The sequence below is a fragment of the Chiloscyllium plagiosum genome, chromosome 1 (genome assembly GCF_004010195.1).
Source record: "Chiloscyllium plagiosum isolate BGI_BamShark_2017 chromosome 1, ASM401019v2, whole genome shotgun sequence".
Classification (NCBI taxonomy): Eukaryota; Metazoa; Chordata; class Chondrichthyes; order Orectolobiformes; family Hemiscylliidae; genus Chiloscyllium; species Chiloscyllium plagiosum.
Window position 1 is genome coordinate 106,600,076 of NC_057710.1, and position 13,169 is coordinate 106,613,244.

General features: G+C 40.9%; 1 long non-coding RNA gene across 1 annotated transcript; it reads left to right on the plus strand.

Annotated features, from left to right (window-relative positions):
- Positions 1-544: 544 nt before the first annotated feature.
- Positions 545-1,921, plus strand: LOC122551517. The gene is made up of 2 exons (XR_006312125.1): positions 545-676; positions 1,726-1,921. It is a non-coding gene; the product is annotated as an uncharacterized LOC122551517 (long non-coding RNA).
- Positions 1,922-13,169: the final 11,248 nt, after the last annotated feature.

Below are 13,169 nucleotides of genomic sequence, written 5' to 3' on the forward strand. Positions count from 1 at the left end.
GTGACAATGTCTGTTTATTACTATAATGGTGACTACCTTTGAAACCATATTGTGCTTGTATCATACCTTCCCACACCAATTGCAGCACTGAAGAGAAAGGTGTGATCACAATGTGGCAAATTTTTTAATAAGCTGGTAATTATCAACGTGAACATGAATGTTTATAATTAAAATAGCAGAATGGAATAGATTACTTCAAAATGTGAACTGAATTGTGTCTATGGGCCCTTGTCTTGATTCCTCTCATCCCATTACATCGCCTCATTTAACAGAAGGCTCAATGTAGTGTTGACTCCTTATGGAAAATGGGTGATCGGATTACAGAACAACCTTGATTATCCAAATGAGACAGGCGGGGAGTATTTTGTTAGGATAACTGAGTTCGGGTAACGGATATTTTGGATAATGGGTAGCATTTTTACGAGACCTTGAGATCTTGTTCGGATAATTAGAAATTCAGATAATTGATGTTCGAATAGTCGAGGTTGTTCTGTGTATATATAACCTGCAGATCACATTCTTATGTCTAATCCTTACACTTGTAGATAACTGCACTACTTTGAACCCAGCATGCCTGAATGAGGATGATCGACACTGTCTTGAGGCTATTCGAATGATACACAAGCAGATGGATGATGACAATGATGGAGATGTTGACGTGGAGGAGAGTCATGAGGTAAACCAAAATTATAAACTTGGAATAGTCCAAAACCACTGTGGTTGAGTTTCATAACTTGCATTTAAAATGGCATTTGTAAACATCTGGTCCTCAAAGAGTTATTCCTTGATGACTTTGAAGAAATGCTTTGTCTGGGTTCCAGGCACTCTGTTGAGATGGCTACAGAGGAACCTTGATTATCTGAAGAACATGGGTGGGAAGTATTTCGTTCAGTTAATTGAATTCTGGATAATCGAAAGCTGGATAACATAGTTTAGCCAAGCATTGGGACCATGTGTTCTTGCCGGATAATCCGATATTCGGTTAATCGATTAGATTAGATTACTTACAGTGTGGAAACAGGCCCTTCGGCCCAACAAGTCCATGCTGACCCGCCGAAGCGCAACCCACCCATACCCCTACATTTACCTCTTTAACCTAACACTACAGGCAATTTAGCATGGCCAATTCACCTGCCCCGCACATCTTTTGACTGTAGGAGGAAACCGGACCACCCGGAGGGAACCCACGCAGACGCGGGGAGAATGTGCAAACTCCACGCAGTCAGTCGCCTGAGTCGGGAATTGAACCCGGGTCTCTGGCGCTGTGAGGCAGCAGTGCTAACCACTGTGCCACCGTGCCGCCCACAATCGAATGTTGGATAATTGAGGTTCCTCTGTAATTACAGCCAGAGATATGGTAAAACATTATAATTGGCCTCCGTGTTTGCAGGCAAGGGAAAAGAAAAATGCCTGAGCTGTTCTGTTGGTAGCTGAATCCTTGCACAGGTATTTAATTGATAGATTGGTATGGACGCTGTCTCAGGAATCGTGGGACTGATTTGTTTCATTTAATCGTTCATTAATCAGAAAGTACTGCAAACCAAGCCATGCAAATTAATAAGACATTTTTGGTCAAACTTCTTCCAATAGTTGTGTTGCTTGTGAGTAATTCTTTTATTTATGATTAGAAATTACATTGTAGCATGATAAACACAAAGAAGTCAATAAGTTAAATGATGAATCTGTAAGTTTTACCTTAGAAACCCTTGTATCCTTTCTCTGCAGAACCTTTCTTGAGCCCCACGCTAGAGTTTTGCCAATAGTGTTTAATTGGCCTGTTCTGCTGGTACTGGTTGAGCTTTGAGTATAGGTCACCCGTCGTTTGTGACCAACTGGAGACTACCATTTTTATACCTGATTAAAAGCATAAGCTTAGAAAAACAAATTTTTGCTGAAATAAATAAATGTACATATGTTTATATTCATTCGTCTGGTGTGTATTTCTCTTTAATTTTTGGAAATTTCAGGAATAAGTGTTCAGACCATATTGCAGGAAAATTGCCTAGCAGGCAATATTTAACTTTGTACCAAAGGTCTTATTTGGGTTTTGGGACATTTTCAATAGTGACTTATAATGCTAGTTGTTTTTAACTCGACTTAGGAATGCATTGACCATCTATATTGATGAGCAATTTAAATATGTTTTTAAACTGCAACTCTTTGAGTGAAAATTAGTTAAGATTCATACTCCCTATGTGTTAGCAGCAAAATCTAAATTTCCAACATTTTTTAGTTTTTCAGTTTAAACCTGCATTGAATTGCACTTTATATTTACGCTCACATTTTTCATGTCACTTACCATCAGTGGAATTTCACAGCCTCAGTGAAACAAAGCTTGATGCAATGTATTCTTTCCAACTTTCCTCCATTCCTGCTTCTTCTAAAAGTGTAGGCCCAGGTAATCCAATCAGGGTACTTTTGATCAGTGCTTCTGAAACTTTTTCCCACTAGGATTATATTTTGAGGCTTGAAAATTGTTGTCCGCCCCATGTGAGAGCTGAGAGGTTGGGAGGAAGGGAAGGGTCTAATGTTAATGTGGGATGCAGTTATTTATAACTCCTTCAGAGCTCTGTGGTGACAATCACTCTCTTGGTTCCTTACCCCCACTTTAAGAGGCCCTGCTTTAGATGAATTGTGCACTAGAGCCTCCTGAATGGACACCTGATGTTGTGAATCTGTCCAGTAATCCACAATTTCAGTAGTGGGGAAGTACCTGGTAGAAACCACGCCACCTTTTGCGCAGTTTTTGTGTTATGTGATTTTTAATGTCTACAGTATAGCCAGCTACTTTGACAACTTCTGTGAAAGGTTATGTATGTAAGGCAAGTGTAGGGTTAGGTGCCAGGTGGGTGAGAGGCTTAGGCCACCAGTTGGGTAGTTGTGGGGGTGAGGAGTCAGGGATTCAGCTTGGTCCCAGCATGCAACTCCAGTATGGACTTCTCTCTGGCCATTAGAATACCTGAGACCTTGGACAACTGCTGGGGTTTGGCTCCACAGATGTCAGCAGATCTCTGATTTCAATATTATCATATAAGATGAACAGTTGTCAGTATTTTATTTCAGCCCAGAGGAGTTTGCAACAGATTCCAGTGTTGTTCTCAGCTGAGTGTGTAAGAGGTTCAAAGTCTGCATTGGCAGTGAATAGGAATTGGGTTTAGTGTTATTACTTTTCTTTCTTCTCTCTTGGGGCTGAGGTATCTGAATCCAGTTATAACAACCCAACTGTGTCCATGCTGTAATGTCATGACCCTGAATGAATTGTGAATCAACTCTTGAGATCGCCACCTTTGTCTGTGTGGTCCACTTCCTTCAGAATGTGCTGTGTGATTGGTGGGTCAGAGATGTACAAGAATGGTGTAGCATAATTTCACTTGTCAGGATTTCTGATCCTACTTTGACACCTCCTCCTTCCAAAACCCCAGAGAGTACTGGGTACTTCTGTGGGCATTAATCCAAGATTCTGTCCAATCTGTGGTACCGATTGCTTTGCTAGTTTGTGTTTTTGTTTTATTTCTGCCATTGTTTCACTACAAGCTTGTGAAGTCACATTTTGAACTTGCCTAGTCCATTACATTCACAAGATGATGTTTTACTGTTGTGCTGAGCTCTTTGAAATATTGGCACGATTACGAGTGTGGTAATATCCTGAAAGTTGCATTCTGCCTCGCAACTAATGCATGTGTAAAATTAATGATGTGCAAAACTAGTTAGAGACATGGAAGGCTAAGTGTTGGTGAATAACTTAATTGCTACACACTGCTTTCAAAGACCTCTGATTACAACTCAAAACATTGAGAACTTTCAGAATCTCTGAAGTGTTAGAGCGCACATGGAGGTCATTTGGCCCATTATGCCTACACTGGCTCATTAAATAAGCATCATTAGTTAGAGCCAGTCTCCTGTTTTTTCTCCATACCTTGTACGTTACTTTTCACAATATTTTGCACAGATAATTTCAGTGCCCTCTTGAATGCTCAGTTGAGCATGCCTCCACCTCACTTCCATGCAGTACATTCTATACCCTAGCCACGTGCTGAGTGGATAAAGTCTTTCCTCACTTTGCTCTTCTTTTGCAGATCACTTTAAATCGATGCCATCTTGTTCTTGTCCCATCTATGAGTGGGAATAATTTGTCCCTATCTAGTCTCTCCAGCCCATTCTTGATTTGGAAAACTCCCATCAGATGTCCCCTTAGGTTTTTTTCTTTGAGGAGAAAAGTTAATGTATCTTTGTAAAATAAGTTCCTTGTCCCTGGAACCATCCTTTTAACTGCTTCTGTACTCTTTCCGATGTGCTCACATCCTTTTACTAATATGGTGCCTAGAACAGTACACAATGCTCCAGCTGAGATCTACTGTGTGTTCTATAGAAGTTGAACATCACCTCCTTGCTCTTTGTATTTGCTGCCCTAATTGATAAAGCCAAGGATACTGTGTTCTTTACTTACTGCTTGCTCTACCTAATCTGCCACTTTCAAAGCTCTGTGCACAATGAATCAACGTGGCAAATTTGATTTTTACCTCAAAATACATACATTTCAGTCTTTTGATTAATCTTTACCTTAAGCATCCACCATATTTCCAGTGTAGGAAAAGCTTCCACTGGTAGAACTTCTTCTATATAGCCTTTGTAACTTTCATTGGTTTTGTGTTTGCTTAAATTCCATGCGTAATGCCACTGTTTGAGTAACTACAAGGATCTTAAATGCCACAAGTGTATGATGCCAGTTCCTGTAGCAGTAAACACCACTTAAAAATGTTTTGTGGGATTTGTACACTGTTTATGTGCTGTAGGCATTGAATATTTGACTACCATGGAAATGACATAGACACATGTAAATCTGATGTGTAATGGTAATAGTGTCAATAAAATCTGTTGTAAAATGAGAACACTCATAACCAAAACTCATGATTCATAGCTTAAAAGGCTTTACTATGGAGGAATTATAAAGTTGAGTCATTTGGAATGTTTTATTACATTTAAAGGTACACTATATATACACACGCATGCACAAGTTGTTGTTTACAGTGTGTCTTTCTATGGCATTTCTGCTGTAATTAATGGAGAGAAACCCTGCAATGTTATGTTTCCAACTGTTGTTAGCCTAGCTACAGAGACTAAGGCATCTACATTTGGTTAATAGAATCCCTACAGAGTGGAATTAGGCTATTCAGCCAGTCGAATCTATATCAACCCTCCGAAGAGCATCTCTCTCTCAACGCACACGCACTCTCCCTGTAACCCTACATTTTTCATGGCGGATCCACCTAGTGTACGCATCCCTGGACACTATGGACAATTTAGCATGGCCAGTCCAGCTAACCTGTGGAAACCCATGCTGACACGAGGAGAGTGTGAAAACTCCACACACAGTCACCCAAGGTTGGAATTGAGCCCATTGCCCTGGTACTGTTAGGTAGTAATGCTAACTGCTGTCAGTTCTCATGCAATCTCGAGTTATAAGAAATTATGCAATAGCCATGCCATTTAAACTAATGGGACTGGAATCACGTTAGAGCCAATTCATTTAAGGAAAGTTTGCATTCTACAAATAGCGTTCTAAATTCTTCAAAAGAGTTAAAGCCAATTCGCGTTGAAGAAACATGCATTATAGAAGTGTCGACCGTACTGAGCCAATGATATTAAGTGATGCCTCAAACAGCTTGGTGCTGCAAAGGCTTTGGGCTCTGGAACATTCCAGTAACATCATTGATGACTTGAGCTCCAGAACTAACTTTACCCATAGCCAAGGTGTTCCACTACAGCTACAACACTAGAACCTATCTAAAAATGTGGAGAATTGCACAGGTATGTCCTGGACACAAAACGAAGGATAAATCCAACCTGGCCAATTTCCGCCCTATTGGTTTACTCTCCATGAGTAAAGTATTAGAAGAGTCATTGAAACTGCTAAAGAGGATCATTTGCAATGCAACAACCTGGTCACTCACTGACCTAATTTTGTTTTTGCTGGGACCACTCAGTTCCTGATCTCATTTTGACTTTCAACTAAAAATGGACAAAAGAGTTAACTCCAGAGGTAAGAGGAGAGTGACTGTCCTTGACATCAAGGCAGCATTTGACCAAGTACAGCATCAGGAAGCTAAGCAAAACTTGCATTGTTGCATATTTTATACAATAAATCAGGCAAGTCTGAGCTCTCACTTGGAACACTATTTTTAATGAAAATTTGTTTTTTTTCAAAATATGAAACATTATTATAGAATATCATTGACTAGAAATATATTTGTCTCAAACCTTTTGGAAAGAACACTCTGCAAAGCAAAGAAGGGAAAACAATTGCATTTTCAAAGAGCTCAAGCTTGGACCAACTACCTTTGCCCCCTCTCTGTTTTTGGAAATCCTTCTTATCAAAGTGTGACTGTGACTGGAAGTCATCTTTACCACATGTGAAGATTACTAGCATGACTGGGAAATTGGGTGAGTGGTAAGTGACAGAAAGTAGGGATAATGGGCAGGTACTCCAATTGGAAAGATGTGACCAGTGGTATCCCACAAGCATCTGTGTGAAGTCCACAATTATTTACATTATTTGTTAACAGCTTAGATAATAACATGGAAAGCCACATCACTAAATTTGCTGAGGAGACTAAGTTAGGCAGCACCCTAGATAGTATAACTGGTAGCATAAAATTACAAAGGGATGTTAATAGACAAAGTGAATTGCCAAAACTGTGGCAGATGGAGTTCAATGTAAGCAAGACTGAAAAAGGTTAGATCATTCCAGATGATATGAAGTTAAATGCAGTAGAGTTCCAAAAAGACTTGGGTGTTTAGGTACATAGATCATTTAAATGTTACAAACAGGTGTGGAAAATACTCAAAAGCTAATAAACCTTATACCTAGAGGATTACAGTATACGGAAGCAGAAGTTATGTGGCAGTTATAGAAAATTCTGGTTAGATCCGCACTTGGATTACTGTGAACAGATATGGGCAGTACTCCTTAGGAAGGATATATTGGCCTTGGAGGGAGTACAATGTAGATTTACAAGAATGTTACCTGGACTTCAGGGGTTAAGTTATGATAAAAGATAATACAAATTAGGCCTTTGTGTAGAATTTAGGAAGTTAAGGGGTAATCTGATCAAAGTTTACAAGATATTGATAGGAAAAGACAGAGTAAGGGGAGAGACAGAGACAGAGAGCATATATCCACTGATTGAGGATTCTAGAACTTATGGGCATAGTCTGATGAAAAGAGATGTTAGGAAGCACTTTTATATATAAAAGGTGATTAGATGTTTGGAATGCTTTTCCACAAATGGCAGTGGATGCAGGATCAATGTTTGCTTTTAAATTTGAGAGAAATTTTTGTTAAGCAAAGGCATTAAGGGCCAAAGTCTGGTATATGGAGTTAGGCCTCAGATCAGACATGATGTAACTGAATGGAAGAATAAGATTGAGGGGGCTGAATAGTCTATTCCTGTTCCTGAAGGGAGTATTTAAATCTGTACCACAATCTCCAGAAAAACCACTTTAGCAAGCTAAAACTGACAGCAAGACCCATTGTCCCAAAAGCTTGTATGCAAATTGACTATGAATAATTTAACCGTTAATTAGCCAGAATATTTTTAAGAGATACTGCAGCGTTTTTATTCTCAGATTGGTGGTTCTGTGTATATATGTGTGGTTTTTTTTGGGCAAGAAACGTAGTTCTGTATATTTACGCAGTTTAAACCATTAGTTAATAATCTTTTATATTTTCCTATTAGTGAGTTTTGTTTGTAATAAACTATTTATTTAGATTAATTAAAGAACTTGGCTGACTTGTGTATAGCTCAGTTTCAGAAATAATCTAGTCATAGAGATGTACAGCATGGAAACAGACCCTTCAATCCAACCCGTCCATGCCAACCTGATATCCCAACCCAGTCTAGTCCCACCTGCCAGCACCCGGCCCATATCCCTCCAAACCCTTCCTATTCATATACCTATCCAAATGCCTCTTAAATGTTGCAATTGTACCAGCCTCCACCACTTCCTCTGACAGCTCATTCCATACACGTACCACCTTCTATGTGAAAAATTGCCCCTTAGGTCTCTTTTATATCTTTCCCCTCTCACCCTAAACCTATGCCCTCTGTTTCTGGACTCCCCAACCCCAGGGAGAAGACTTTGCTTATTTATCTTATCTATGTAATATCACTTTTTAAAAAAAATCCAGACTTTGTTACAAGCACAGGAGTGTGACAAGAAAGGGAATCCGTTCACCCTCCTAAGACCACTTTAGTATATTTACAGTAGAACATGTCTTAGTGTAGCAGGAAGACTTGTATTTCTACACTGTCATGATTCTGTGAATTTAGCACTAAATAGTGAATCTTCTAGCTGCTGCTACTGCGTACTGCTGTTTACTGATTGCTTGGAGACGCTGGTGTGGCTGCTGATTTGTTTTCCAGTCATTGGTTTTTGCAGCTGCTTTACTAGTTTGCAGCATAGTACTCCAGATCTGTTGTTCTCTTATTCTGCAGCTATCATGTCTTGTAATTTTTCATTCTCCTACATCAAAGTTACTGTATTGAGTGTTAAGGTTGGTGCAAATTGTGAAGTTGTATTTGTTATCAGAGGCAATGTACAGCTATTTGCAGTGATGGTGGATATCACAGCGTTTCAGGGTTAAATGACCTTGCAAAATCCATTGGTATTGTAAAGACCAGCTCATAGTGTGGAATTTTTCCCAGCCTTTGAGCCCCTGATGAGAAACGTGGGAACCTACAGTGAGAATCTTTTAAAAATCTGCTACTTGACATGGAGAGAAAACATCCAATATTCCTATTAGGATGGAAATAAGGCGATTGCTGCTTACTTATGAGATTCAGAACTTGCCATAGAAACCTATTATGGTTTCTATGGCAAGTTCTGAATCTCATAAGTAAGCAGCAATCGCCTTATTTCCATGCATTTGCATCTCATCAGTGGCTAATATCCCTCATATTATGTGCAGTTTATGATTCTCCCATGGACTGGGATTCCAGATGGTGCTAATTCCTGATGTGAAAGGCAGAGCAGTTACCTGGTGGATGGAGTTCACCAGTGGCTTTTCCAGCAATTCCATCTTAAAAGACTTTTCACCATCATGTCATTGTACATTCCATGGGTAGTGACTGACACTATCCTTCATCTACAGAATTTGGCATTAGCAAAGCATCCACCTCACCATGTCAGAAAGTCCAATCTCAGAACAGCTCGTTTCCGCATTTCACTGTATTTGTGAGGCTTACCGACACCTAATATTGCACTGCTCATGCCAGGTCACTTTGTGTCTAGGAGTGCACACCCATCCCAGAATCTGTGCAGGACACATCTCTGAACTCTGTTTTTGAGTGTTCACTTTGCCCATTCTTGAATGTTCATAATATCTGACAGAGTCTGAGAGGTTTACAGCACGGAAACAGGCTCTTCAGCCCAACTTGCTCATGCCACCCAGTTTTCACTATTAAATGCGTCACATTTGCCTGCGTTTGGTGCATATCGCTCCATACCTATCCCATCCATGTATTTGTGTAAATTTTTCTTAAATGACAAAATTATACTTTGTTCCACTACTACCTTGGGCAGGCCATTCCAAGCACACCCCACCCTTTGTGTGGGGAAAAAAATTGCCCCCTCGACTTTTTCGTATCTCTCCCCTGTCCCCATGCCTTCTAGTTTTAGATTTCGCTACCATGGGGAAAGGGCACATGCGTTGTCTTTTAGCACATTGCTGCTTCATTGAAGACGTATAGGCTCACAGCATCTCTGAATCACAGAAGAGGCCCTTCGGCCAATCAAGTCTGTACCACCAAAACTGCGCTAAATCTACATTAGTCCCACATCTCAGCACTTGAGCCACAGCCTTGTATGTTATGACATTTTAAGTGCTCATCTGAGTACTTTTTAAAGGTTGTGAGGTACTCATCTCAACCATTCTCCCAAACAGTGCATTTCCTCAAATTCACCCTAAACTTCATGCTTCTCACCTTTAAAATGTGCCACCTTGTTACTGACCTGCTTTGCCATTTACAGCTGCTTTTCAAGGTTCCCAACATTGGGCAGTCAAAGGAGGAGGAGTGTTATGATAGAGCATGGTGCTATGTGAAAATCTCCCTACAACAGTGTCAGCAGGAGTCATGGCAAACACATGGCATGTGCTTCAACTAAATAGCCATGACTGAAAACCAAAGAGGAGCAGTACTCTGGGAGTGATGGTGTTAAAGTACAGATTTGAGATGGCCCAGCGAATCCCTTGTGGACTCAACCTGTAAGCCTCTCTTAGTTCGTCTCAGAGGTCGTTCTGTTTGGTAGTCTGGAATAAAAAACCTCTCACAGACAACTTAGTTAAATTTTAGTCATCCCCTTTATTTACCAATAGCATCACTGTTACAACATAAGACTGATACCTATAAGTTAAACTAACTAGGTTCTAATAACCCAGGAGAGTAGGATGTCAGCGCTTCAAGACCCCTAGCAGACTACTCTGCTGTACTGTCACAAACAGGCTCCCTTTATACAAGAAGTTTACAAAAAACACTGCATGTTCTTAATTAAACAGATAACAGTGAAAGACAATAATTTGTAAGGAAAAGTAGTTAATTGACAGATCTGTGTGCACTTGACTGATCACTCCTACAGGCCTAGAGCTATCCGTCAGGTGGGAAAAACAAATCGAGCCGAGTTAGGTGTCTGCTGGTGAGATATGTTCCTATAAAGAAGTACCAGTCTAAAATAAGTGGGAGATGTCATAAGGTAGGCAAAAGTGAGGACTGCAGATGTTGGAAATCAGAGTCTAGATTAGAGTAGTGCTGGAAAAGCACAGCAGGTCAGGCAGGCATCTGAGGAGCAGGAAAATCAACGTTTTGGGCAAAAGCCCTTCATCAGGAATGAAGGCAGGGAGCCTCCAGGGTGGAGAGATAGATGGGAGGTGGATGCGGCTGGGGAGAAGGTGATAGGAGGGTGGAGTGGTTACATGGGAAGCAAGATCGGCTGGTAGGACAGGTAATGTGGATGGTGCTGAGCTGGAAGGTTGGAACTAGGGTAAGGTGGGCCTTGCACAGCTCGCATGTCTGATACCCTTATTTTACGAAATTGCAAGGAGGGCAAACTTTTGACTTTCTCTCTCTCTGTCATATCCTTTTGAACACTCAAGTCAGAGATTAGTTTTAAAATAGTGATGGAAAAGGGTAGACCAGATCTAGAAGTGGAAGTTCTAAATTGGAGAAAGGCCAATGTTGACAGTATTAGGCAAGAACTTTCAAAAGCTGATTGGGGCAGATGTAAAGGGATGGCTGGAAAATGGGAAGCCTTCAGAAATGAGATAACAAGAATCCAGAGACAGTATATTTCTGTTAGAGTGAAAGGAAAGGCTGGTAGGTATAGGGAATGCTGGATGACTAAAGAAATTGAGGGTTTGGTTAAGAAAACGAAGGAAGCATATGTCAAGTATAGACAGGATAGATTGAGTGAATCCTTAGAGTATAAACGCAGTAGGAGTATACCTAAGAGAGAAATCAGGTGGGCAAAAAAGGGACATGGAATAGCTTTGGCAAATAGAGTTAAGGACAATCCAAAGGAATTTTACAAATGCATTAAGGACAAAATGGTAACTAGGGAAAGAATAGGGTCCCTCAAAGAACAGCAAGGCGGCCTTTGTGTGGTGCTGCAGGATTCTATTCGATTCCCTATAGTGTGGGAACAGGCCCTTCGGCCCAACTAGTCCACACCGACCCTCCAAAGAGTAACCCACCCTGACTCCTCTCCATCTGACTAATGCACTTAACACTATGGGTAATTTACCATAGCCAATTCACCTGACCTGGACATCTTTGGACTGTGGGAGGAAACCGGAGCACCCGGAGGAAACCCACGCAGACACGGGGAAAATGTGCAAACTCCACACAGTTACCAGAGGTTGGAATTGAACCTGGGGCCCTGGTGCTGCGAGGCAGCAATGCTAACCACTGAGCCACTGTGCCGCCAAGATAGGGGAGATTCTAAGTGAGTATTTTGCATCAGTATTTACAGTGGAGAAGGACATGGAAGATATAGAATGTAGGGAAATAGATAGTGACATCTTGAAAAATGTCCATATTACAGAGGAGGAAGTACTGGATTCTTGAAACACACAAAAGTGGATAGATCCCCAGGACCTGATCAGGTATATCCTAGAACTCTGTGGGAAGCTAGGGAAGTGATTGCTGGGCCTCTTACTGAGATATTTGTATCATTGATAGTAACATGTGAGGTGCCGGAAGACTGGAGGTTGGCTAACGTAGTGCCACTGTTTAAGAAAGGTGGTAAGGACAAACCAGGGAACTATAGACCAGTGAGCCTGATGTCGGTGGTGGGCAAGTTGTTGGAGGGAATCCTGTGGGACAGGATGTACATGTATTTGGAAAGGCAAGGACTGATTAGGGATAGTCAACATGGCTTTGTGAGTGGGAAATCATTTCTAACAAACTTGATTGAGCTTTTTTTTTTGAAGAAGTAACAAAGAGGATTGATGAGGGCAGAGCAGTAGATGTGATCTATATGGACTTTAGTATGCTATTCAACAAGGTTCCCCATGAGAGACTGGTTAGCAAAATTAGGTCTCATGGAATACAGGGTGAACTAGCCATTTGGATACAGAACTGGCTCAAAGATAGAAGATAGAAGGTGGTGGTGGAAGGTTGTTTTTCAGACTGGAGGCCTGTGACCTGTGGAGTGCCACAAGGATTGGTGCTGGGTCCACTACTTTTCATCATTTATATAAAATTTGGATGTGAGCATAAGAGGCACAATTAGTAAGTTTGCAGATGACACCAAAATTGGAGGAGTAGTGGACAGTGAAGAGGGTTACTTCAGATTACAGCGGGATCTTGATCAGATGGGCTGAGAAGTGGCAGATGGGAGTTTAATTCAGATAAATGTCACGTGCTGCATTTTGGGAAAGCAAATCTTAGAAGGACTTGTACACTTAGTGATAAGGTCTTAGGGAGTGTTGCTGAACAAAGCGACCTTGGAGTGCAGGTTCATAGCTCCTTGAAAGTGGAGTTACAGGTAGATAGGATAGTGAAGAAGGCGTTTGGTATGCTTTCCTTTATTGGTCAGAGTATTGAGTACAGGAGTTGGGAAGTCATGATGCAGCTATACAGGACATTGGTTAGGCCACTGTTGGAATATTGCGT